Here is a 26,989-nt window from a genome sequence, read left to right as displayed (position 1 = left end):
GGGGGTTGCACTGCGCGCTCTCTCTCTCTCTGGGTCTTGCCGTGTTGTGAATGGGACTGGCTGCACCAAATCAGAGCGGCAGCTCGGAGCGGTGTAGCCGGCAGACAGCGGCCGCGGCCACCAGCAGCGTCTCCCTCCCTCCCTCGTTGGCAGTGCACATCCATGGGGAGAAGGGGGCTGCTTTGTACCCGTGTATCTTTTATTGTGCAATCGGCCGGCTCTGGCAATTCCAGATTCAACCCCCCCCCCCCGGATTCATCGTTTGCCCGTGCCCATTAACACTTTTTTTCATACTATATATATATTGGGGAATATCTTTGGTCATCCTCAGCAGGCAGTTATTGAGAGGAGAGTCTGCAAAAGGGGACAACTCGGGATTCAAATCCGCAAACGGTGATGAGTTTCTGTGCTTGAACTTGACGGGAAAAGGACTCGTTACTTCTGTAATGTTCTGTGCACGAGGTGTTTGCCAATATCAGGGCGGTTTTCCTCACTCCTGCCTCTTTTAATGTCCACCAGCTAATTAAGGCAATTTAAGGAGTCCATATAGGTTCTAATTAAAACAAACCAAGTTAAGCGGTTTGTACAGGCCAATGTACACCCAAGAATGCGTTACTGCATCATTTTTTTCAAAGAGGGATATTTCATCTGTGTCTTATTACAAAATCGTAATTTTATAAATTGGTTTACAAATGTTACACCTAGCGCACACACGTTTTCCGTGCAACAGTAGTTCTCTCCGATGCCTCCCTTCAGCTCTATGCAATATACAAGACAGTATTGTCTAACCAATGCTTCCCAGCACACTGGAATGCATGGAGAGTGAATCAGTTCCCTTTTTAAGCAAGTGTTTCATCAATATATACTGTCACTGCCTGGCTTGCTCTTTTATATACACAATGTGATTTCATTTTTCTATGTGTGTGTGTGTGTGTGTGTGTGTGTGTGTGTATATTTAGAAGAAAAATTCCCTGTTAACGATCTGGGAACTCTAAAGAGGAACTGATTGCTGGAAATCTGAAATGAAAACAGAAATGCTGGAAATCCACAGGAGTCAGTCAGTGATGGCTTGATAAACCATTCATTCAGGGGGACCCCCTCATCAGAAGCAGACTTTTTACAAAGCAGCAGCTGATGGGGTTTGTGGTTTAAAGTGTATTACATGTACAAAGCTCATTGCAGTCAATAAGTTCTGATGCAGGGTCCCATGAGAATCATTAACCTGCCTTTTCTTCTTTAGCTCCTGGTTGCCTTGCTGTGATATTTCTACCACTCTGGTTTTATGTGGGAACTTCGAGTTCTTTATTCCCTGCCAGTGGTGGTTGTGTAACATAATTGAGTATTAAAAGCTGTTCTAGTGTAAGAGTGCATGTTGCAGATTCCATGCCACTGGTAGAGGTGTATTATATGGTTCTTCCTGATATTTGGCTACTGGTCACTGCATACCGTTGTTATTATACAGTAATCGCAATTTGACCAGTTATGAGGCTGGGGAAATATTTGTGCACATGTTGGCTTAGTGGGGCCAAGCGACAACATTGGCCAATGGATAGCTGCTAAATGAAGCTGCAGTCAAATAGGATTGGCTGTCGGTGTTCTCCGCCTGATTCTGGCATTTGCGTCTGCGTTGTTCCTGTGCAGAAATGGCTAGCAGTGACGTGATCACTGAAATGACGTTGTATATAATATTAGCGGATAACCGAGCAGGTGCAGCCGCCGCGCCCCCTCCCCCTCCCCCTCCCCCTCCTTCAAACGATTGGCTGCCATCCATCCACTAACGTGAATTTGGCGCAAAATAAAGAGATCCAGCGGTTCACGTGGTGTCATCCCTTTTTATGAGTGAAATAAAGATGGTTTAGAATACATTCGTTGTCACATAAATAATCATATCCGCAAATGAAATGCAGATTTATTCTGTTTTTAATGTGTGTCCAGCGTTACTTGCGTTCACATAAGTGGGACTAAATTGGAACGCTTTCACAGAGCCACGACGGGCCGAATGGCCTCCTTATATGCTCTAAGATACTATTCTATGATTAATTAAAGTACAACTACATTTTTTTTTGTTTTAGTAAAGCCAGTCAAATTAATTTGCTGTACTGTCCATCTGGTTTGACCTACTTTATTATATTTACTAGCTGGGGGAGCCTTTTGAATGTACGTAGCACATTTTTATGACAAGCCTGCAGATCAGAGAAGCACCATTTGTGATCCGCAGACCGGATTGAAAAGATAACCTGGCAGTAATGTTCCCTCATTTTATTTTCGTGTGCAGGCCCTTTAAATTTGCTGTGTGGCATCTTACTAGTGGCTGCAACTGGTAAGTGGCCTGTGATGGACCTCACGATTGATCCTTAGGGGAACATTACCTGGCAGCAACACGTATTATGGCAGTTTTATTGTTCAGTAAAAATTAAATAAGGAACACGTGCCAGTCTGGTTCAAATAATATAATATATAAAATCTGAATGGGGTTAAAATGAATGACCAGTTCACCGTTGAAGCCGGGTAGCAGAATGGATTGAAAGATGGCGACAAAACAGAAGCCAAGATTTGAGCAAAGTTTTTTTTTTGGACAAGCAGAAAGTGGGAAGTAGTGTCCTGCAGGGATCCGTGCTGGGACCATTGTTGTTTACCATGTACATCACTGATTTGGACTTGGGAATTGGAGATATCATGTCAAAATTTGCAGATGATATCAAATAATGGTGGTGCAATGGACGGACACGTGGCAGATGAAATGTAACAGAAAAGTGTGACGTGATTCATTTTTGGGAGGAAGAATGAAGAGAGGCAATATAAACTAAAGGGTACAATTCTGAAATGGGGGGGGGGGCGCATGAACAGAGACTTGGGGGTATGTGCACAAATTGTTGAAGGTGGCAGGGCAGGTTGAGAAAGCTGTTTTTAAAAAAAAAAAAAGCATATGGGATCCTGGGCTTCATAAATAGAGGCCTAGAGTACAAAAGCAAGGAAGTCATGATGAACTTGGTTTGGCCTCCACTGGAGTATTGTGTCCAATTCTGGGCACCGCACTTCAGGAAGGATGTGCAGGCCTTGGAGAGGGTGCAGAAAAGATTTACGAGAATGATTCCAAGGATGAGGGACTTCAGTTACGTGGATAGACTGGAGAAGCTGGGGTTGTTCTCCTTCAAGCAGAGAAGGTTGAGAGGGGATTTGATGGAGGTGTTAAAAATCATGAGGGGGTCTAGACCGAGTAGATAGAGAGAAACAGTTCGTTCCCATTCGCAGAAGGGTCGAGAACCAGAGGACACAGGTGATTGGCAGAAGAAAGGGTGGTGGAGGCAGATTCAATCGTGGCTCTCAAAAGGGAATTGGATAAGAACCTGAAGGAAAATTTTTTGCAGGACTCTGGGGAAAGGGCAGGGGAGTGGAACTAACTGAAGTGCTCTTGTTAGGAGCTGGGTGGGCTCAACAGGCCATCTGCTGTAACCATTCTATGATTCTATATTCTAAATAAATGCAGAGAGTACAAAAGCTCAACCTTTATAAAACACTCGCTAGGCCCCAGCTGGAGTATTGTGGCCAATTCTGGGCACCGCACTTTAGGAAGGATGTCAAGGTCTTGGAGAGGGTGCAGAGGAGATTTACTAGAATAGTACCAGGGATGAAAGACTGCAGTTACATGGAGAGACTAGAGAATCTGAGACAGTTCTCCTTAAGGTTAAGGGGAGATTTAATAGAAGTGCTCAATCTTGAAGGAGTTTAATAGATTAAATAAGGAGAAACTGTTTCCAGTGGCAGAAGGGTTAGTAACCAAAGGACACAGATTTTAAGATGATTGGCACAAGCAGTAGAGTGGAGATGAGGACAGCATTAAATACGCAGCAAGTGGTTATGATCTGGAATGCATTGGCTGAAACGGTGGTGGAAGCAAAATCAATAATAACTCTCTTGATAGGGAATTGGATAAATATTGGAAAGGTTATAATTTAGTGGGCTATGGGGAAAGTGTGGGACTGATTGGGGAAAACTCTTTCAAACAGATGGCCCAGGCCTGAATGGCCTCCTTCTGTGTGGTATAATTCTGTGATTCATTCTTTAAACCTTTGATCAGTGCCATACAGCTCGAATTGAGATTTGCTGTTTGAACAGTTAGCCATTTCACTGCCATAACTAGCGCTTCCATTAGAGCAGGACGGTTGTTTTTCAGAACAAAGCTAGAGGCCATCAATATAAGATAGTTACCAAGGAATCCAATATGGAATTCAGAAGGAACTTCTTTACCCAGAGAGTGGTGAGAATGTGGAACTTGCTACCACAGGGAGTGGTTGAAGTGAATAGTATAGATGCATTTAAGCGGAAGCTAGATAAGCCTATGAGGGAGAAGGAATAGAGGGTTATGCTGATGAGGGTTAGATGAGGAAAGACGAGAGGTGGCTCGAGTGGAGCATAAATGCTGGCATGGACTAGTTGGGCCAAATGGCCTGTTTCTGTGCGTTTTTTTTAATAAATTGGGTGGGGGGGTATAGAAAATATTGTGGAAGACTGCAGCAAAATACAGGACGACACAAACCGTCTTGCATCTTGGGTGGAGACAGTGTAGGAAAGATTTACAAAGTTATTACCAGAATTGAGGAATGATTAAGCAGGCTGGGGCTTTTTTTTTCCTCTGGAAAAGGGACGATTAAGAGGAGACTTAACATTGGTCTTTGACATTATGAAGATTTTTTTTAATAGTGGCTGTGAAGTAAAGAATCAAAATATGTTAAACAGAAGTGTTGCGTTGAGTAATCAGGAAAGAAATCCTGGGTTTATAATTGCAAAATCTATGAAAGCTGCAGCATTGCGTGGTACAAACCATAAAAGAAATACTGGGTTCCATTAACCGATGGATAGAATACAACTAATAAGAAATTATATTTGTTGCTGTATAATACTGGCCAGATCCCACTTGCAATACTGTATGGTATCCTGGTTACCTAATTGTAGGAAGGACATTAATAGCCTTCTAAAGATATAGATGAGCATCAAAGATGATTCTGGATTTTAATGAAGGAAAAAGTTAAGGAAATTGGGCTTGTTTCTTTGGGAAAAGAGAAGGCTGTAACAAAATGTTGACCTGCTGTAGATTCCTTCTCTGGTTCAGTAACATCAGTCACTTGCTTAAATGGTCTTGACATCTTGCTTTTTTGAGAATTGACTCGCACTGCTCAATATTGTACAATAACCTAAACTGTGGATGTAACAAAACCATCCCCTTGTGATCAGGACAGGAGACTCCTGTCTTTCCTACATGTACCTTTTCAATTTCAAGAACAACAGACTGAGCTAGCAGTACATGAGGCAAAATTAATTCAAATCACAAGCTGCTTTAGTTCAAGCTATAGTGAGCTGTACATAGTGACAGCAACAGGTAAAATCTGATTCCCTTGGTTCAATCACTACTTATCTCCATCATAACAACATAAAAATACTGAACATGTTTTGCTACCCCACTTCGGTAGCATCTTGCTCGACTTAAATGGACCAACTCTTCTGTCTTACCATCCAGGTCAGAACCTTTCTCCCTGCAGTCTTGTCTTTTTTAACCTTCTTTGCTGCCTAACTTTTTTGGTAAATATGTTCTGATTTTTAAAAGTCTCACTCACTGTGTTAAACTTCTATCCCCACGCACGCACCCCCACCCCATCCCATCCCCAGATCAACAGGGTTTTCCAGCAGAATGGTGAATACCCAGACAAGCTAATGACTTGCCAATGTTTTTAGCTTCTGAAAGAAACAACTTGTGCTTGGCCTATTAACTGCCTTTTGTCTGTCTGCCTATACTTATATATTTAGGAAAAAAACAACTTGTGAGAATATACACCCAGTGTTTAAAGTAATTATTTTCCTATCCTTTCTGTGTGGGGGGGGGAAAAAGTCAAAAATATCTGAGCAATTTGACAAGAGACCTTGAAATTCTGAGGGGTTTCTACTGGTCTCCCACTGTAACTCTAGCTGGCGATTGTCTGAACTCAAGAAATGGCATAAACGGCCAATTATGCCTTTTTTTCTTGGGTATTCCACCTGTCTCCCACCAGAATCCCCATGGAATTTCGTGGCTAGAGACTTTGAGACGATCCAATTTCCTTCAGGATTACGAAGGGAGTCGATGCAGCTGTTCAGGAAAATGAATTGTTTGGGGGGAGGTTTCAAATACCAGTGGGCACAAGCTAAAATTAAGGAAGTTAGGACCTAAAGAGTAATGACATTGTGTAACAGAAGGGATTGTGTGGTAGTAAGAAGACCTGTAAGTGAGATTGATTCTTGAAAAGGAATGGCTTACTGGGGCTAAAGGCATTTTCTTGTTCCTCAAAATTCTTGTGTTGTAGCACACAGCAAACCCAAAATTTATCACCAGTTAGGATGACATTAAGCAGTGCAGTCACAGTGACCAAGGTTGTGCAGTAAGCTCTGCTATTCTGAGTTCAGAATTGAGTCATGTTGTTGTGGTAAAGTGGAAGAAAATTGTTACATGAGAACTGTTAAACCTAAACTGGGCTGTGACTGTTTAGTGCCTATACTTGATACCAAAATTCCATTTTCAGTCTTTAAAATAGCATTTTTAATTTCCCCAATTATTGTTCTTAAATTGGTGTCTTCATACAGGTAGACATCTCTGTGAATCTTGTAAGGTATGTATATTACTTATTGAGAAAGTAAAACAACACATCCAGTTATAAAAACAGAAAATGCTGGAGAAACTCAGCAGGACAGGCAGCATCTGTGAAGAGAGAAACAGAGTTAACGTTTCAGGTCGATGACCTTTCGTCAGCACTGGAAAAAAGCAGGAAATGGAACAGATTTTAAGCAAGTGTAGAGGCTGGGACGGGGGAGGGGATTCCTTCCACCCTTCGTGTTTTGGATCCACCCAGGACTACAGATATCTCTGATATTCAGCGTTCCTCGAACCACTGCTCTCAAAAAAAATTTCTTCCTATCTTGACTTTTTTTTTTCTCTCCCCTTGTCCAGTCTCTTCCCACCTACATCCGCGACTCTTCCGACACCCTCCACCACTTTAACAGTTTCCAGTTTCCTGGCCCCAACTGGATGTACAATCACTCTACACCTCCATCCCCCACCAGGATAGCCTGAGGGCGCTCCGCTTCTTCCTTGAACAGAGGCCCAACCAGTCCCCAACCACCACCACCCTCCTCGGCCTGACTGAACTTGTTCTCACATTGAACAACTTCTCCTTTGACTCCACTCTCTTCCTCCAAATCAAAGGTGTTGCTATGGGAACCCGCATGGGATCTAGCTATGCCTGCCTTTTCGCGGGATATGTGGAACACTTTGTTCCAGTCCTACTCGGGTCCCCTGCCTCACCTCTTTTTCTGGTACATTGATGACTGTATCGGTGCCGTTTCCTGCTCTCGCCCTGAACTAGATAATTTCATTCATTTTGCTTCCAATTTCCACCCTTCCCTCACCTTCACATGGTCCATCTCCGACTCTTCCCTTCCCTTCCTCGACTTCTCCGTCTCCATCTCTGGGGATAGGTTATTGACAAACATTCACTACAAGCCCACTGATGCCCACAGCTACCTGGACTACACTTCCTCCCACCCTGTCTCCTGTAAGGACTCTGTTCCATTCTCCCAGTTTCTCCATCTCCATTGCCGCATCTGCTGACTATGCCACCTTCCATACCAGTGCTTCTGACATGTCTTCCTTTTTTCCTCAACCAAGGATTCCCCACTACAGTGGTTGACACGGCCCTTGACCGTGTCCGTTCTATCTCCTGCACTTCTGCCCTCACCCCTGCCCCTCCCTCCCAGAACCATGATAGGGTTCCCCTTGTCCTCGCCTTTCACCCCACCAGCCACCACATTCAACGGATCATTTTCCGCCACCTCCAGCGTGAACCCACCACCAAACGCATCTTCCCCTCACCTCACCTTTCAGCATTCTGTAGGGTCTGCTCCCTCCGCGACACCCTAGTCCACTCCTCTATCACCCTTTTGCCCGGCACCTTCCCGTGCAAGTGCAGGAGATACAACACATGTCCTTATACCTTTTTCCCCCCCCCCCCCCCCCCTTCCCACTGTCCAGGGCCCCAAACACCCCTTCCAGGTGAAACAGCGATTTACTTGTACTTCTTGCAATTTAGTAAACTGTATTCGCTGCTCATGATGCAGTCTCCTCTACATTGGGGAGACCAAACGCAGATTGGGTGACCGTTTTGCGGAACACCTCCGTTCAGTCCGTAAGGGGGACCCCTGAGCTTTTGGTCGCCTGTCACTTTAATTCACTGCTCCACTCCCAATCAGACCTCACCGTTCTCGGCCTCTAGCATTGTTTCACGGAAGCTCAGTGTTTGCCCGAGGAACAGCACCTCCTCTTTCGATTAGGCACTTTACAGCCTTCCGGACTCAACATAGAGTTTAACAATTTCAGATCATAACCTCGGCCCCTATTTTTTATATATCTATATCCACGCTCTGTCTTTTTTTCTTCTCCCACACATGGCAGCTGTCTTTCATTCTGCCAGCGCAATTTACACTTCATCTAGAGCCATCCTTTGTTTCTTAACCTGTCCCATTACCACCCCCTCTTGCCTTGAATATCTCTTAACCTCTTCCGCCTTCTATCCTATCACAGACCTTCCCTTTTGTTCTTTCATCTCCTCCCGCCCCCCCCCCCCCCATTTCCCAGCTTCTACACTTGCTTAAAAATCTGTTCCATTTCCTGCTCTTTTCCAGTTCTGTCCAAAGGTCATCGACCTGAAACGTTAACTCTGTTTCTCTTCACAGATGCTGCCTGACCTGCTGAGTTTCTCCAGCATTTTCTGTTATTATTTCAGATTTCCAGCATCTGCAGTATTTTCTTTTTGTATTAACACTTCCAGTTAAGTCAGGACACGAGCACAGAGTCAAGGTTGCAAAGAGCAAATTTAGGACAGATGCTAAAGTATTTCTTTAAACGGAGGCTAAGCAACAGCTGGAACACGACACCAGGTACAGTGGTTAAAAACACTGGACTCCTTTAACAATCGGCTCAATGCTATAATGAGAAGCTGGTAGAGTTGTTCCAGAAGGATGACATCTGAGTGATTGAAAGGCCTTCTTCCTATCTTGTGATGAGCTTTACAGAATACTTTATATTTTAACGATGCATGAACCTTCCTACAAATGGGCCAGTCCACAAGTACAAATGGACTGTCGAGGAATCATTTTAAATGATATAAAAAGCAAAATACTGCAGATGCTGGAAATCTGAAATAAAACCAGAAAGTGCTGGAAACGCTCACCAGTCCAGGTAGCATCCGTGGAGAGAGAAACCGAGTTAACGTTTCTGGTCGATGACCTTTCGTCAGACCTTTGCAATTTGCATTTCAGGTCAGTGACTGTTCTGACGAAAGGTCATCGAAACGTTAACTCTGTTTCTCTCGCCACAGATGCTGCCTGACCTGCTGAGTATTTCCAGCATTTTCGTTTTTTTATTAAATTAAATGTGTAGTTTCCGAGGAAGAAGAACTCCGTTAATCGCAGCCACGTCCTCCCACATTAACTTGGAGTGCTGTGAAAACCAAGCCAGGAGATATCAGTGAGGGCAAATGCTGGGGAAATAAAAATATTAATTTAAAAAGGAGGGGAAGTGTAGATTTGGAAAAAGAAACGTTTTTTTTATAGTGATTTGCCTTTGGGTCACAAGTATAATTTTTGAACATTCCATTAATATTCAGCGAGTTCCTGTCTGGTATCTTCTATATTTATTCTTCCTCCAACAGTCAAACTCGATCACTGCAAACGTTCTAAACCATTTCTTCAGCTGTTAACTATATACAAAGCAAAGCCTTCTCGGGCAAGTTATTTTCCTGTTTAACAAATCCTAAACATTATGATTGTTCCTTAATTTGCTGTGTTTAAGACTCATTGGTAATTTGCTTTGCTGTCACAGGCTGAACACTGTGTTCATTCATGATCAGTACTGCAGCATTTAGTAATTGCTGTAGCTATAATTGAATCTCCGCGATGGAATGTGTACGCGGAGCAACCCGTCAAAAATGATTCCCTAATTAAAATATCAATAATTCCTAATTACTAAGCAGCTGTGATTGTCCCAGTTGGTCTACAGGGCGACCTGCTGAGAAACCATGAGTTGTTGTACGACTCTGACTTGCTACAAGGCTGAAAGATTTGTGGAAGTCACTGATACACTCCAGTTTAAGCAACTCCTGCAAAAGCACAGCTTGGGTCCATTTAGTTTCTGAGATCTCCCAACAGAAGTTGGTTTGAATGCAAGGCCACTTTTTTTTGCTTCTGTGCCACATGCACCTCCAAATGCCATTCGTTAAGTTACTGCCCATCAAGGAATCTGATCTGTAGCCTAATTGTATATCAAACTGGTCACAGGCTGCACTTTCTTGGCACCATCTGTGATCACTATGGGTAGAATTAAGTAGCTATGGAGGGTTGCTAAAGCAGCGATGAGGAACTGCAGGGTTGTGGGTGGGGGGAATATATGAGCGTAAATTTTCTGATCTGTTGGGAGTGGGGTGAGCTTTGCACCAACCTGTCTCTGACCGCTGCGGAAGCTAATAAACCTTCTGAAGTCCAGCTCATTTAAATGTATTTTTTTGGTGATATTTCTACTGCCGCTGAGACCTGATCTTGGATGGGATTGGGGAGGTGGGTAGAAGGTGGAGGAAAATGACTGCGTTACCAGCTGCACAGTAGCTTGGTTGTCGGGGCTGGGCAAAATCTATTTTAAAAATCACCTCGGCATTCAATTACATTAAGTAAGGAAGCCCTTTTTAAAAAAAAAAAAAAAAAAAAACCTCCCGCCCCCATCCCCAACCCCATTGTTGCCCATCCCCATCCCCATTGTTGCTTGGCCACCGGGAATGCAATGACGTTTTGGCACCCGGCAGTGCTGAGGTGATACTGACAGGGAAATGAAAAATTCCCCATTCCCCAATCGGGTGGCAGCAGAGCGGAAAATTCAGCCCTTGCAAATCTCAAGGGTCAAAATAAATGAACTGAAATGCACTGTTGCCAAAAACTACACCAACTTTACCAGCTCGCAAAACTTGCTACCTGCCCAGGGTAAGAAGGTTCAAATCTTGGGCCTAGTAAATTTAATGGGTTTGACTGAGAGGAGAAGAAGAATTTGTAGCTCAGTATTTGACCCATTTTGTTGAAACCATGACATTGTCAGCATTCTTATAATGAGGCTGCACCTGGTTTATGTAACTGCACACCATAAAATGCATGGAATACCTTGGCCTAGAAATTCAGTTGGTTGCGCCAGCAGTTAGCGCCTTAAGAGAAGTGAATTTCGGGCGCTATGCGTGTAGCGCCCGGGTGCAGCGCAGTTTGCACCTCGCCCCAAATTAAGTTGACCCTTAGCGCCGGCGCAAAGTTTAGCGCCCGCCCGGCTGCACGCGCGCAGAAATTGACGTCACATCCTCGTGCAACGCCCTTTGCGCGCCCCGATTCCAAACTTCAGTCGGACCGCCCCATTGTGCGGCTGGCGGCCAGAGCGTTTGTAAAATGGAACGCAACACAGCCGACGCGGGCCCCGGGGAGCGCAAATTAAAGGGCACGTACCCTGCAGTATAAAGGGCAGCCATTTTGCAGCAAACACTCTTGTGCAACGGATTTCTGGACACACAACAAGGAGGAGAGCTAACTGGTTTCGCGCAGCAATAGCTCAGGTATTTTTGGACTCAGGCCAAAGCGCTGCAAGTGCCCTGTTGGAAATTTGACTGTTTGCCAGCATTTGATGGGGGTTGCATGGGGTGCCAACGCGGAGTTTCAGCGCCATGTGCGTAGGGCTCGCAGACGCGGGGTCAGAGGGGCAGCCCTGGCTAGAGGCAGAGGGGGCAACAGGCGTCAGCAACATAGGCCTTACCCAGTCAGGGTATACCGCCAGCAGCGCTCCTACCTCCCCATGAGTGGCGCGCGATGTGTAAGAAGGCTGAGATTCCGAAAGGAGGTGGTTGCAGAGATCTGCCACCTGCTTCGCAGAGATCTGCGTCCAAAGCTCAGGTGCAGGACGTCTCTGTCGGTGGAAGTGAAGGTGACGGTGGCATTGAACTTCTATGCCACCGGCTCCTTCCAATCCGCTGCTGGGGACATAGCTAACATATCCCAGTTCGGCGTGCATCGCTGCATCCGCCAGGTGACCGATGCCCTTTTCAGAAGGAGACGTCAATTCATCTCCTTCCCCATGGCCCTGGAGAGCCAGCATCAGCGTGCAGTGGGATTTGCAAGACTCGCGGCCTTCCCCTTGGTGCAGGGCGCCATTGACTGTACGCATGTGGCTTTGCGGGCACCTCTGGAGCATGGCGAGCAGTATCGCAGCCGGAAGGGCTACCATTCTCTGAATGTGCAGCTGGTGTGTGACCACAAGCAGCGCATCCTGGCTGTCAATGCCCGCTTTCCAGGCAGCTGCCACGATGCCTTTATCCTGCGGCAGAGTACTGTGCATGACATGTTCGAGGCACAGCCTCCCCCAAGAGGATGGCTACTCGGGGACAAAGGCTATCCTTTGTGTACCTGGCTCATGACCCCGCTCCGCGCGCCCAGGACCGCTGCTGAAGAGGCATACAACGAGAGCCATCAAACGAGCAGAAACATCATCGAGCAAACTATTGGGGTCCTCAAGCAGCGGTTCCGCTGCCTTGATCGTTCCGGCGGATCTCTGCAGTATTCGCCGCACCGGGTCTCCCAATTTGTCATAGTTTGCTGCATGCTACACAACCTGGCTCTCCGCAGGATTCAGGCACTGCCACCTGACGTTGGACCACCACCTCAGGAGGAGGAGGAGTACGTTCCCAGGAGGGAGCGACAAGGTCCAAGGGCCGTCCGTCGCCAGCTTATTGAACGTAACTTCTAAGCCCCCTGTCAGGGAATGCCTTGTGGCCATGAAGGAAGATGAATGCAGCCGCTCCGCAAGCCCTCAGCCGGCGAAGGCAACAAAGACTAACAAGAACAACCATGGACACTGTCTGAATAAAGATAAATTTTTTTTTGATAAAAATGAAACCCCTTCCCACATGAATCCCAAAAACAATCAATGGCCCCCACAAAAAGTGCAACAAACGACTCACTCCCACAACCTGGGGAGGAGTAACTCCACATTTGAACAAACCAGGCCTCAACCTCGGCCTTAACGCAAAAAACATACCCATAAACAAAACAACCATGGCCAAAATAAAGATGTCCACCGCCATATAAAATGAAAGCTGGCCACACCCTCTACTTAGTGGCCCGCGAGGGTGAGACCTTGTCCAGCCTTTTGGCGCCCCTGCCCGGCCTGCTGCTCCTCTGCAAGCTCTGCCCAGTGGCTGCTGCGAGGCTGGGGGAAGGTGCCTGAGGGTCAGATGTCCTTCTGCCAGATGGCCTTGGGGGGCGGCCTACACGGGCTTTGGGCCTCGAGGGGCCGGCTGTTGATTGGCGCACATGTGCCTGCCCACCATCAGCTCCAGCCGCTTGCCGTTGACGCTCCACTGGGGGAGTGGCGGCGACGGATGGCGCAATGTGGGCAAGCTGGCGTATTGCAGGCGCTGGCTGGTGATGTCGCACGCTGGCACTCGCCCGGGCCCGCACTGCAGGATCCACACCAATCAGCCGAAGGGCGGATCGCTGTGCTGCTGCAGCGCGGTGGGTGTCCTGGCGATGCCTGGCTGAGGCAGCGCGTGTGGCAGCAGTGAGTGCCCCTGTTGCCCTGGTCTGCGCCCGCATCACATCCGCCACTGACTTGACGGCATCAGCCAGCGACTCCATCGCCGGAGGCATCCGTTCCACTACCTCCATCATCATCCGGCCACTCTCGGCATTTGATGCCCCAAACTCCCGCACACTGGTCGCCAGCGACTCGATGGCCTCAGGCATCCATCCCACCACCTGCATGAGCTCTGTGTGGCGGCGGTCCGAATCCTCGGCCATTTTGTCCAGCTGGCGCGCCTCCTCCGAGGTGAAGGTGGCCGGACCGGAGGCGGGACTCTCCCGCTGGGGAGCAGGGGTCTGAGCTAGGCGACCCTTGCCACGTTGCTGGCGCCGAATGTCCGCAGCAACTGCACTCCCCTCCGATCCTTCCCCCCCCTCTGGGGGGGGAAAGCCGCGGCCCACCCGCAGCCCTCCTGGGTGGCTGGACGCCACTGGTCCCAGCAGCTGCACTCCCCTCCGAAAGTTGCTCCAGGCTCTCGTCCAGGGAAGACGTGTCCAACACTTCGCCCTCTGCTGCGGGACCTGAGTCCTCCCCTGATGGTCCGGGTGGTTGTTCCTCCTCCTCCTCCTGTTCGGAGGGGCTGTCACTGGCAGCTTCAGGGAGCTCTTCGTCACCAGCTGAAAGCAGGAAGGCACAAGAGTAGCTTCAGAGTGAGGAGAGGGCGTCAGCGAGGGAGTCATGACTGGTGGCATTCAGCGCATTGGTGGCACAGTGGCAAAGGAGGTAGCTCGGATGCGCAAGTGCGACGAGAGAGGGCCAAAAGGCGAGGTCCTTACCATTGCCGGGCAGTGGAGGGTTGGCTTCTCCGCACGCTCTGGGCACAATCACCCGGCCTCCCATGAGGCCACTCACGCGCTCCTCCAGGGGAGTGAGCTTCTGGAACTTGGGGCGGCCTCCCCCGGTGATGTCGCGGCGCTTGCGATTATTCGCAACTTTAGCCTGCAAGAGAAAGGACGGGCTCTAAGTACGGTGTGTAGCCGTGATGTAGTGTGCACTGCCTCCCATGGTGGAATAGCTTGGCCAGTGTGTAAAGTGCAGAATGTGCAATTGATGCTCATGACTGTCCCAAAGCTGCTGGCTGAGGGCTGCCCATTAGGCCTTTTCAGGTCCCTTTGCCCATCATGTCAGGTGTACATGCAAGAATGAGGAGGAGAGTGGAAAGGGTACTCACCCTGACAATCCTGGTCAGGTCATTTTATTTCTTCCGACATTGCACCTTGTCCCTGGGGGCATCGCCGTAGGACGACACCCTGGTGGCGATCTCCCTCCAGGCTTTGGTGTAGACGCGGTGGGTGGGATTCCTGCCAGTGTCTGGGAACAAGATCCTGCGCCTCTTCTCCAATGCTGTCAGCATGATATCCACATCACGCCCTGAGAAGCGCAGGGCACGCTCACGGGCCTTCTCATGCGTTGCCATGGCTCCTTGGGCTCAGCAGCAGTGTTGAGGCCTAGTTTGAAAGCTGCAGTGTGCAGGGCGTGGCAGCAGACCAAATCGTCCCTTCCCCCTTTGACAGCAGACCCCGTGGCGCCGGCCAGCTCTTAATCAAAAAATGACCGCACCCACGCTGCGCCCCGCCTTGGCGCTATCTCTCTGCACCGCCGGCTTAGCGCCTAAAGATAGTCGTGTAACGCCTCTTTTAGCGCTCCAGCAACCTCTTAGGGCGAAGCGACTGAATTTCGGCGAAGGGGGCGCAACTTTGGGGCGGGCGCTAAAGTCGGGCGGGCGCTAATGTTAGCGCCCCAAAACTGGCAAAACTGAATTTCTAGGCCCTTGTGTTTTAAAATAGATTTGAATCGAATCCAAATTTGAATCTAATTAATTGGCTGGCAGGCACCATTTGTAGGGTAGAAATTCATCACGGACGGTATCGGATCGGCCGCACTTTATAGGCAGCGCCTGATATTCACTGCAGTCAATGGAATCGAATATCGGGCGCTGCCTATAACGGGCGGACAATCACACACCGCCCGTCTGGCGCCACCGATTGAAAATGGATTACCCGTAGAATTTAATGGCTTACCCGCAGAATTTAACGGCAGGGCCTGATTTGCATGGGGAAACCTCTGTTTCCCACCTGCAGCCAGCCACATTGAGAGACTGGCTGGCTGCGAGCGGGTAGGCCTGTGGCACTAGGCTGCAGAGGGGAGAGAGGGATTGCGTGGGAGGATGGGGATGGAAATGATCGGGGGCCTGGATCAGCACTGGGGTGGGGGGCAGTCAGGGATGGATCGGGGGCTGGGACCAGCACGGGTGGTGGGAGGGGGTGTTGGAGATGGATCGGGGGCTAGGACCAGCACGGGCAGGGGTGTGGTCGGAGAGGGATTGAAGGTTGGGGTTGGGTAGGCTAAGTAGGTTTTGCTGGATCCTCCTGGACCCAGCAGTCCTCGCCTTGCTGTAACTGGCGGGTTTCACAAGGCCTGCAAAACCTGACCAGTTAAAGTTAAGTTCAAAATGGAGGTTAAAGCAGAGGCTTCCAGCCTCATTATAATATTTAAATAGACCACCTGCCTCCTGAGAGTGGGTTGGATGCCTCCCGCCTCCGTTAAAACTGGAAGTGGGTGGGTTGGAGGCGATTCTTTTTGGGATTCCGGTTTTTAACACTAACTTCCCACACGGCCCCCAACCTACCTGGTATTTTGGGTTAAAATTCCCCCCAATGGCAATGTATAAACAAAGATGGCTCTAGCATTTAAACATCACTTTTAACCTGTTGATCACACAAGCTTGTAAGGTCATAGCTGCAATGGCCTGTCTGTTTGAGTACAAGCATTTAAAGATTATTTTAAGTATCAATCTTTCAATTAAACAACAGCTGTTCTAGATTCAGAGTGGACAAGTGAAGTTTGTAAGATGCGAGTTTGTAAGCTTGCACTGAGCTGCTGAATGTTGTTGCATGTTAATTATTTTCCACCATAGTAAATCTAGTTTATTGTCTGGCACTGGATTATTAGAAATCCTAACAATAAGATAATAGGGCAAAAGAAACTTTTTTTTTCTCTCTACTAAATTTTCTGTCACTTTCCACTAGTCCAGTAATTCCAGATTTGTTGGCGAGGCAGAGAAGAAAATATGCCACAAACTTGCATTCGATCTACAGTGTTGTGAAAGAACAGTATGGATCAGGATATGCATTAAAGTGCCATTATAGTCAGGAATTGATGAGTTCACAAGTCCATATGCATAACTGTAGCCAGTTCAGAGTGGTAACATTGGTAAACTTTTTAAGATATTTGTTCTGAATGTGGGTGATGCTGGCAAGGCCACATTTATTCCCCCCCCCCCCCCTTGGTTGCCCTGTGAAGGTAGACGTGGGCTGCCTTGTTAAACTGCTGCAGTCCCTGTGGTGACTGTACTCCCACAATAGTGTTAAGTAGAGAATTTTGAGATATTGACCCACTGACGAGGTGATGCATGTCCAAGTCAGGATTATGTGTGACTTGGAGGGGAACTTGGAGATAATGGTGTTCCCATGACATTGCTGTTCTTGTCCTTCTTGGTGATGGAGGTCAGGAGGTGCTGTCCAAGTAACCTTTGGTGAGTTACTGAACCTCATTGTGTGGTTGGTGCACCAGTGATGAAGGGGGTTAATACCGAGTCCAGTGGAGGCTGCTCCTTGTCCTGGATGAACTTCTTGAACTCTTGTTGCTGTACGCATCCAGGTGTGTGTTGAGTATTCCATGACTTGAGTCTTGTATATGGTGGAGATGCTTTGGGAGATGAGTCATTCATTGTAGAGATGCCCACCTCTGCCCTTTTTGTTGATTTTTGGCTGGTCCAGTTCAGCTTCTGGTCAGTAGTGGTGCCACTGAATTTAGTGGAGAGGGTTAGACCTTTTCTTGTTGGTGATTGTCATTGCTGGGCATTTATGTGGCATCAATGTTACTTGCAGCTCGTTGGCTCAAGCCTGGATGTTGGCCAGGTCCTGCATTGACTGCTTCATCTTCAAAGGATTTGAGTGGCATTGAACACTGAAATCCTCAGTGAACAGCCACACTCTTGACCTTGAAATAGAAGGAAGGTCAATGATGAAGCAGCTGAAGATGGTTGGGCTGGGCAAGCTTCCTTTCAGAAAATAATATATTGGGATATGAGTAATTTGTGTCATGACATATGGTAAGTGTAGCATTCTTGGGAGGAACAGGTGACTTTGGACCATGATTTCCAAAGCTCTCCATCACTGGGGTTTTCCTAGCCTTGTGTCTAGTTCTGTTGTAGACTAATTGCGAGAGATTGATTGCCACAATTAGTCAACAATTGTATTGGGCGACTGCCAGGATGGTAGAAGGTGAACTAGATGGACCTGAGTAACTCCTAGGGCACAGATTTATGGTGATTTGGCAAAAGAACCAGAGACGACATGAAGAAAAACTTTTTTACACAACGAGTGGTTAGGATTTGGAATTCACTGCCTGATAGTGGTGGATACAGATTCAATAGTAGCCTTCAAAAGGGAGTTGGATAATTACTTGGAGGAAAAAATTGCAGGGATATGGGGAAAGAGCGGGGGAGGAGGACTAACTGGGTTGCTCTTTGAAAGAGACTCGCTAGGCTGAATGGCCTCCTTCTGTGCTGCACTATTCTAGGACCTAGGACTGTGATGATTGGCCATGGCCATCTTATCTTGCGTCGGTAATGACTACAATCATTGGAGCGTTTCTACCTTTTTTTACTTGGTTTTTTATCTTGGTTTTGCTCGGGTCTTTAACAAGACGTTGAACATTTTCAAATCTGTGATCTGTCCGCAAAGCCCATTTGCCACTGACAGTGGTGTGGTATCTTTAATGTTATCAGTTCACATTTTAACACTGCAGTAATAGAATAGCAAGTAACAATTAAAACACCAATTTAACAATTTTTTTTAGTGAGTATATCTCAGAATATGCTTAAACTGTCATTTGATTTTTGTGCATTAAAAATGGTACTGTAACACCCATCTGATTAGCGTTTAATAACACTCACTGTTGCACTAATTCCAATACAGAAATATATTTTTGCTAGGTATGAATCATATAACTATAGGGCTTTATTAACTCACTACAAGGGAATCATGGATGTCTAATCAGCCTCTTGGGAACAGTGTATGGCTGCAGTTATACTGCATTATAGTCTGAGATTAGTAGCCATAGACTGAAGTTTAGCTGGCAATTGCTTAAAAATATGCACTGAGCTCCAGTGGTTATTTTTTAATGTTAGGAATGTATGGGTAGAAGTGCCCACTCATTACTTTTAATTTTTTTTAAAAAAAAGGCCCCTTAGTAAGTTTATAAATTGCTCAGGAAATTCAAACAGACCACCTGAGCACTTTGTAAAACCAGCTTCACACAGGACTATACTCCAACCGGCATGAAGCCCAAGCAGTATTGGGTGACCCCCTCAGGCATTCTCACAGGTGGTTAGCTTTAGTGCTCACTGGAGCCTTTTGCATTAATGCACACTCAAAACTACTTTGTGCTGACGTGGAAGTGGCAGTATAACTTCAGCCGAGGCTCCCTAAGCACAACTAACGTGATTTATATTGAAGGATACTGTCCCGCTCGAGAGATGGAAGCGGCACTGCAGACAGCTATTTTTAATAAACTACCCAGCACAAGGCAAGAGGGCAACTTCTACACTCTCTCTCAAGTTAAGGAAATCAACCCCAGTGTGCCATATGTGTCCGAATACCCCAACTGAACCTGCTAGATATAGGTCCTCATCAAAGCAAGAGATGAAATCGTAACAGCATTGGGGAAAAGTCCAGTTGGGATGCAGAAGTGATATTCATAATCTTGGGATGGAATTTTCACGGGGGTCTCCACGTAACTGTGGCGCAAGGGCCGCCGTCTGAGTTTCTGTGGATCATCTGCCAAAGTTACAGCGGACGATTGGGAGAAGTCCTGTGGAAATGAATGGCACTTTTGTTTAGCAATTCTTCAATTTAAAAAAAAACTTTATAGCATTTCAGCAATTTAAATCATTCATTTCACTTCTAATTTATGCTAATCATACTGTAAACAAAATTGGATTTATAACTTTGTGACTCATGTACATTTGGAAGGAGCCTCCATAGAGTCACCCTTTAACTGCAGTAGGAGATCAGCCACAGTAGTAGGCACATCTAATGCTGCAATCCTAAATACTTTACCCCAACTATTTAATCTCCTTGAAGAACTGAACCCTTAAGGTAACCAAGAAGAACTCCCAAATATTTACCCATCGACTGAGCTACACTTTTAACCCTGGCTTGCTGTCCTCCACAGGCAGCTCCCCTCTGCAGAAACACACTGACCATTATGTCCCATGGAGTACTGGATCATGTAACTTTATACCTATCCCTATAAATTCCAATCCAATATTTATCCTGTTTGTATTTTGGGGGGAAAAATTGACACGAAGACTTTTTGAATTCTGTTTACTTTCCTTCAGGAATGCAGATACCAAGGGACCGTGCATGTTGTGTAGGTGTTACAATGTGCTGTCTCAAGTTGTCGTCGTACGTGTCTTCACACTGTTCCCTTTGGGGAACTGTATGAAGTGGTGGAAGGATTTGTGGCCGCGATTAACGCTCCTTCTGTGACCGTAACCATCTTCGTACCAGCCATTAGGGTGGTTAGTCCTAATGGCGGGAGGGTTTTACGGGCTCCCACAACCCATACGAGGGGGGGGGGTGCCACCCACACCCACGGACGCAAGTATCCCGCTGGATGTCAACCCAGAATTTAGAGCCGGAGCTCCGACTCCACTTGCTGGGACTGTCTGGAGCGGGGTTCGAAACCCTACTCCTTCTGGCCCAGCGGCGGGGATGCTACTGCTACACCAAAGGCCCACTCCGCTGTCTCAAGTGATATGCATTCATATCAAATTGTCCATAATGCATGTAATTGATATTTCTGCCCAGGAGTCAGTAAATAGTTGTACTTCAATCATGATGTTTGAAATTAGTGGCAATTTCTGTTCAGTTATTTATCTCTCTCAAGGACATTTGCACCCTTGTCTGAAATCAAGGGCTCAGTTTAGTGGTGCCATTCTATTTGAGGTCAGCTATATTTTCCATTTGTTGGCTGATGCGCTATCAATAACTCAAAAGACTGAGATTAAGTGAGTAATTAACAGGCTTTTATTAACAAGAGAATGAAGGTGTGCCTCGAGTGGTCGACCGGTCCAGAATACAAAGGGGCTGTGGAGCAGTCACCTTTATACCTGGATTCGTGGGAGGAGTCAGCCGAGGCATGTACACAGTGGAATACAAACAGTGGTTTACCACATTGGCATCATGGAAAAATGGACACTGCAACCTTTGGTTTATCTTGGTCCCATCACTCTGATGCCAAGAATGATTATTTTGTTCTTTTTCAATGAAACTGGGCATTCCGAGGAGATTTTCCTAACTTTACTTTTACCATTGGCTATAAATTACCATGGCATAGTATAAAAATACCCTTGTAATGGCTCACTTTGGAAATATGTGCAATTTACAAATTAATGCATTTGTGCAGCACAGTATTCCAATCAATGCCAGGGGAAACACTGGGGCCGATTTTTTTTTTTTTCTCCTCCTTTACACCCCAAAACTTAAATGCAGATGAGGCATAATGGAGCACTAAAGTCATCAGAAACCAGTTCTCCATTCACTTCTGCCTCTTGGATTCGCTGGTTGTGCCTGGGGCAGCCAGTGAAAGCACCCATCCAAAGCAACTGGAGGTTCTTTTGACTGACTATTAATTGGGGATTGTGGGGCAGGGACATCCTGCATGGATTTCCTGGCGTATGGATGTGCAGGATGCCAATTCCAACTCGTACCCAGGAAACATGGTGTCCACAGTGGTTTGTGGGCAGCTCGGGCAGATGAGTCATTCAAACAGTCTGATATGGTTTTTCAGAATCACAGAAACCTCACAGTGCAGATAGAGGCCATTTCGGCCCATCGAGCCTGCACCGACACATCCCACCCGATCCCCGTAACCCCTACACCAGCACATATCCCACCCTATCCCCGTAACCCCACGTATTTAATCCCCCTAACACTAAGGGTCAATTTTATCATAGCCAATCAACCTAACCCGCACATCTTTGGACTGTGGGAGGAAACCGGAGCACCCGGAGGAAACCCACACAAACACGGGGAGAATGTGCAAACTCCACACAGACAGTCACCCGAGGCCGGATTTGAACCTGGGTCCCTGGCGCTGTGAGGCAACAGTGCTAACCACTATGCCACCGTGCTGGGCCACAGATGGTGCCCATCCTCTGAATAGCGATGCTGACACTTGTAGCGTTTCATTGAAGTTCCCAGTGGCAGCGTGAATTGTGTGTGAGGATTCTGTTGCCATTTTCCTCTAAGTTTTTCAGTGGTGATGACATTCTTTGCTGTTTAGCAGCTGTCTTTTAACAGGAGCTTCAAATATCCTCTAATTGCAGCTATTGTCTAAGGCTTGATTATCCTCACTTCAAAATGTTTCTTTGAAGTGCTTCAGCTGCCTTTATTTAACTGAATACTTGCTAATAAACAAACAATGGATTTGGCATGACGTACATTATTGGCATTGTTATGACTCCTGTCATGTAGTGAAAGCATGTTTTTAAAAATAAAGCCCTCTTGTCCAATAAAATTATGACAGCTTACCAATTGTATTATGACTCAAACAGTGCAAACCTATTCCTTGCAGGGAAGCATGACTTGAGTATTTTATAGAAAGATAGTTTGAATACATTTATGCAAATGAGTTGTAAGGGTGCTAGGAATGGTGTGCGTTTCCACTTTTGTCACGCTGTCACCATCAAGCACTCCTGTGTCAGGAGCATAAGCTAGACTATTTTATTCATTCGCAGAATGTAGACGTCGCTGGCATGGCCAGCATTTATTGCCCTCGAGGGTGGTGGTGAGCCACCGCCTTGAATTCAGCTGATTGGCTTGCTAGGCCATTTCAGAGGGCAGTTAAGAGTCAATCACATTGCTGTGGGTCTGGAGTCACACATAGGCCAGACCAGGTAAGGACGGCAGATTTCCTTCCCTAAAGGACATTAGTGAACCAGATGGGTTTTTACGACAATCTGGTAGTTTCATGGTCGCCATTACTGAGAGCTTTTTTTTTTAAATGCCAGATTTATTTAATTGAATTTAAATTCCCCAGCTGCCATGGGAGATTTTGAACTTGTGTCTCTGGATCATTAGTCTAGGCCTCTGGAATATTAGTCCTGTAACATAACCACTACGCTCCCGTCCCCAATACAAGGTAAAGCTCCCCCTCTACTCTTGCTCAATAATGTGTCTTATCCCAAGCTCTCTATTGCAGACATGGGATTCTTTCTCTTTCCCAGAGCAGCCATCCAAGTGTGCTTTGTAAGTGAGACTGGCAATTTAGTGCCATATTGTAGAGTCTTTGGCCAGGAATATCCTTGAAGCTGCTCCCGCACATCTGGCGATGTTGTAGAGTGGGAGCAGCTTGGAGGAAATTCCTGGTCATTTTTCTCCAAATGCATTTCACGTGGTACTCTTATCCGCTGACGGGGAGAGGAGATTTTCCTTTTAAGATGAGGCTGAATTTGAATATGCCACTTGGCGCACATTTCTCCATTTCCTCCCTGCCTTCCCCTTCTTGTGCTCAATCGTCTTGCAGGAGTAAATGGAGCACAGTGCCCACCCAAGGCACACCACCGATGGGGGCATCATCACCTTTAAACACCTTGTGCCATACAAGGAGAAAGCCATCAAGCCAATGGGGCGGCACTCTGCTCTTGCCACGGGAGATGATCAGGTCGGCAGCATATTATCAGCGTCACATTAGTGACTGAACACCTACACTGTTGCCCTGGCATTCCTGTGAAACACCAATTTCCATCTCCTCAATCCCATGGGGGTAATGCTCACCCATTCTTCGTTTCTACCCTCCTTTCCTGCAGATCCAACATGGCACTGGTGGGGGGAACAGGAGGAGGGAAATGATGAAGCATGACGCAACTACCTCCTTGTCAACTACAATAATGGCGAGGATGATGATGCAAAGGGAGTGGAGTGGTCTACAGCCCACCTGTTTCCTCTAGAAACCTCCTGCCCCATGTTCCTCTGTCCCAATCTTCCCCCCCCCCCCCTCACCACCTTTGTCCCTTGCTCCCACACACTAACTCCTGATACTTTCACCCAAAAACAATTAGATAGTGTTTGTGAGGATGTGCCACTGGGTGATTCACAGAGCAAGAGGGATCTGAAAGATTAGGAAGTGGGTGAAGAGGCACCACTTTCCCAGCAGAGGCTGAGAAGAAAGCTGCCTATGGTGTCAAAATTCACAATAGCCCATCTGGAAAGAAGGCTACATCTGCCTACAGACTCTGAAGCCGGTCTCCGAAGATGTGTGGCAGCTGACAGTTGAGACTTTCTGGTTTACAGCCCTCCCTTGCGGCAACATCACTGAAGCTTTGTCCTCATTGTAGGAACCAATGGCGCAGATGACTGCTTCACTGGAATCTGCAGCAGATCCTCCGCTAAGAAGCGGCCAGGGACCAGTTGGGGCCTCTACCTTCATGGAAGCACAGACTGCAGCTCTGGTGGCAATAGGGGAGAGAATAGAGCAGCCGGCACAGCAGCTTCCAGTCTGTGGCAGCCATGAGGCATGCTGCGGTGTCTTGGGGCTTTCAGGATCTTAAAAGCTGCCATTAAACCAGCCATCCCATAGCTATGTGGGGGATACTGACCCAGGGCCCACTGGAATGGCACCTGCTGGAGTCCGCCTGCCTGATACTGCCGGCTCTCTCGGGACGGCAGCACATAGGAGGATCACGCCAGTGGAATGTGTGTGAGGCAACACTAGGCTACCTCAGGAGCAAGCTACCATGAGTGGGACCACCTCGACACGGGGGCCCTTAGGTTGCACCTCGTGTCACTAGAATAGGTGATCGAAAGGCACATATAGCAGTAAACCTGAGGATTGGGAACAGTTTAGGATTCAGCAAAGTAGGACAAAGGGATTAAGTAAGAGGGGGAAAATAGAGTATGAGAGTAAGCTTGCAGGGAACATAAAAACTGACTGTAAAAGTTTTTATAGATATATGAAGAGAAAAAGATTGGTGAAGTCAAGCGTAGGGCCCTTGCAGTCAGAATCAGGGGAATTTATAATGGGGAACAAAGAAATGGCAGACCAATTAAATACATACTTTGGTTCTGTCTTCACAAAGGAGGACACAAATAACCTCCCAGAGATGTCGGGGAACATAGGGCCTAATGAAAGGGAGGAACTGAATGAAATCAGTATTTGTAGGGAAATGGTATTCGGGAAATTGACTGCATTGAAGGCTGATAAATCCCCAGGGCCTGATAATCTACATCCTAGGGTACTTAAAGAAGTGGCCCTAGAAATAGTAGATGCATTGCTGGTCATCTTCCAAAATTCTATAGACTCTGGAACAGTTCCCATGGATTGGAGGGTAGTTAATGTTACCCCACTGTTCAAAAAAGGTGGTAGAGAGAAAACGGGGAATTATAGACCGGTAAGCCTGACCTCGGTAGTGGGGAAAATGCTAGAGTCCATTATAAAAGATGTAATAGCAGAGCACTTGGAAAACAGTGACAGGATCGGACAAAGTCAACATGGATTTACAAAAAGTAAATCGTGCTTGACTAATCTACTGGAACTTTTTGAGGATGTAACTGGTAGAATAGATAAGGGAGAACCAGTGGATGTGGTGTATTTGGACTTTCAGAAGGCTTTTGATAAGGTCCCGCATAAGAGATTAGCATGTAAAGTTAAGGCACATGGGATTGGGGGCAAGGTACTGACTTGGATAGAGAACTCGTTGGCAGACAGGAAGCAGAGTTGGAATAAACAGGTCTTTTTCTGAGTGGCAGGCAGTGACTAGTGGGGTACTGCAGGGATTGGTCCTAGAACCCCAGCTATTCACAATATATATTAATGATCTAGATGAGGGAACTAGATGTAATATCTCCAAGTTTGCAGACGACACAAAGCTGGGTGGCCATGTGTGCTGTGAGGAGGATGCCGAGAAACTCCAGGATGATTTGGACAGGTTGGGTGATTGGGCAGGTGCAGTATAATGTGGATAAATGCAAGGTTATCCACTTTGGTGGCAAAAACAAGAAGGCAGATTATTATCTGAACAACAATAGATTGGGAAAAGGGGAAGTGCAATGAGACCTGGATGTCGTTGTGCACCAGTCGCTGAAGATAAGCATGCAGGCGCAGCAGGCGGTTAAGAAGGCAAATGGTATGTTGGCCTTCGTAGCGAGAAGGTTAGTGTACAGGAACAAGGATGTCTTGCTGCAGTTGTACAGGGCCTTGGTGAGACCACACCTTGAGTATTGTGTGCAGTTTTGGTCGCCTTATCTGAGGAAGGATGTTCTTGCCATGGAGGGAGTGCAGCGAAGATTCACCAGACTGATACCTGGGATGGCAGGAATGATGTATGAGGAGAGATTGGGTCGATTGGGCTTATACTCGCTGCAGTTTAGCAGAATGAGGGGATATCATTGAAACTTATAAAATTCTAACAGGACTAGACAGACTAGATGCAGGAAGGATGTTCCTGATGGCGGGGGAGTCCAGAACCAGGGGTCACAGTCTAAAGATAAGGGGTAAGCCATTTAGGACAGAGATGAGGAATTTCTTCACCCAGAGAGTGGTGAACCTGTGGAATTCTCTACCACCGAAGGCAGTTGAGGCCAATTCATTAAATATATTCAAGAAGGAGTTAGATATATTGCTAAAGGGATCAAGGGAGAAGGCAGGGACAGGGTACTGAGTTTGGATGATCAGCCATGATCGCATTGAATGGCGGAGCAGGCTCGAGGGGCCGAATGGCCTACTCCTGCTCCTATCTTCTATGTCTAGGGGAAGCACGGTGTTCTCTCCTGTCCACTTTGGACTTCGTTGTATTAAAATAGAATGTGCAGTGACATTGAGCTTTGTTATTTATGGGAGACTAGAGTCGGGCAGGAAAGGGCACATTTATTTGGGGCGGACTTATTGGGGGTAATGTTAACCTAACCCGCCCATCGGGAAACGAGTGGAATCTGGTGAAATGCCGGTTTTACATCCCTCCCAATATTGCCCTCCATTGACTGAATGGAGAGTGAAATCGGGAGGTGTCAAACCAGCGTTGCTGCCGATCCAGTCATTTACCTGATGGGTGGGTTAGGACTCGGGTGCTAATGATTGGCACGTTTGTGTAGGGGCAAAGAGGGCTGGTGTGTTGTCATGTTGTAGGAAGCGCAGTGGATTGAAGAAATATCCCCTTTATTGCAAAGTAGGGGAGAAAGAGAGAAGGCCGTGGTGTCCAAGGTAGACTGTGTTACATAGAAGACCAGATGTGAGCTGATG

The 26,989-nt window shown here is 46.9% G+C and overlaps 1 protein-coding gene across 1 annotated transcript in view; it reads left to right on the top strand.

The window, feature by feature from the left end:
* The window catches only part of LOC147115167 (neurocalcin-delta), a 506,449-nt gene that overhangs the window by 185 nt on the left and 479,275 nt on the right, over window positions 1–26,989 (top strand). The window lies entirely within an intron of this gene.

The sequence above is a fragment of the Somniosus microcephalus genome, chromosome 7, assembly GCF_052327205.1.
Source record: "Somniosus microcephalus isolate GS21.2 chromosome 7, FLI_Smic_1.0, whole genome shotgun sequence".
Classification (NCBI taxonomy): Eukaryota; Metazoa; Chordata; class Chondrichthyes; order Squaliformes; family Somniosidae; genus Somniosus; species Somniosus microcephalus.
This window is presented reverse-complemented; position numbering and strand designations above follow the sequence as displayed.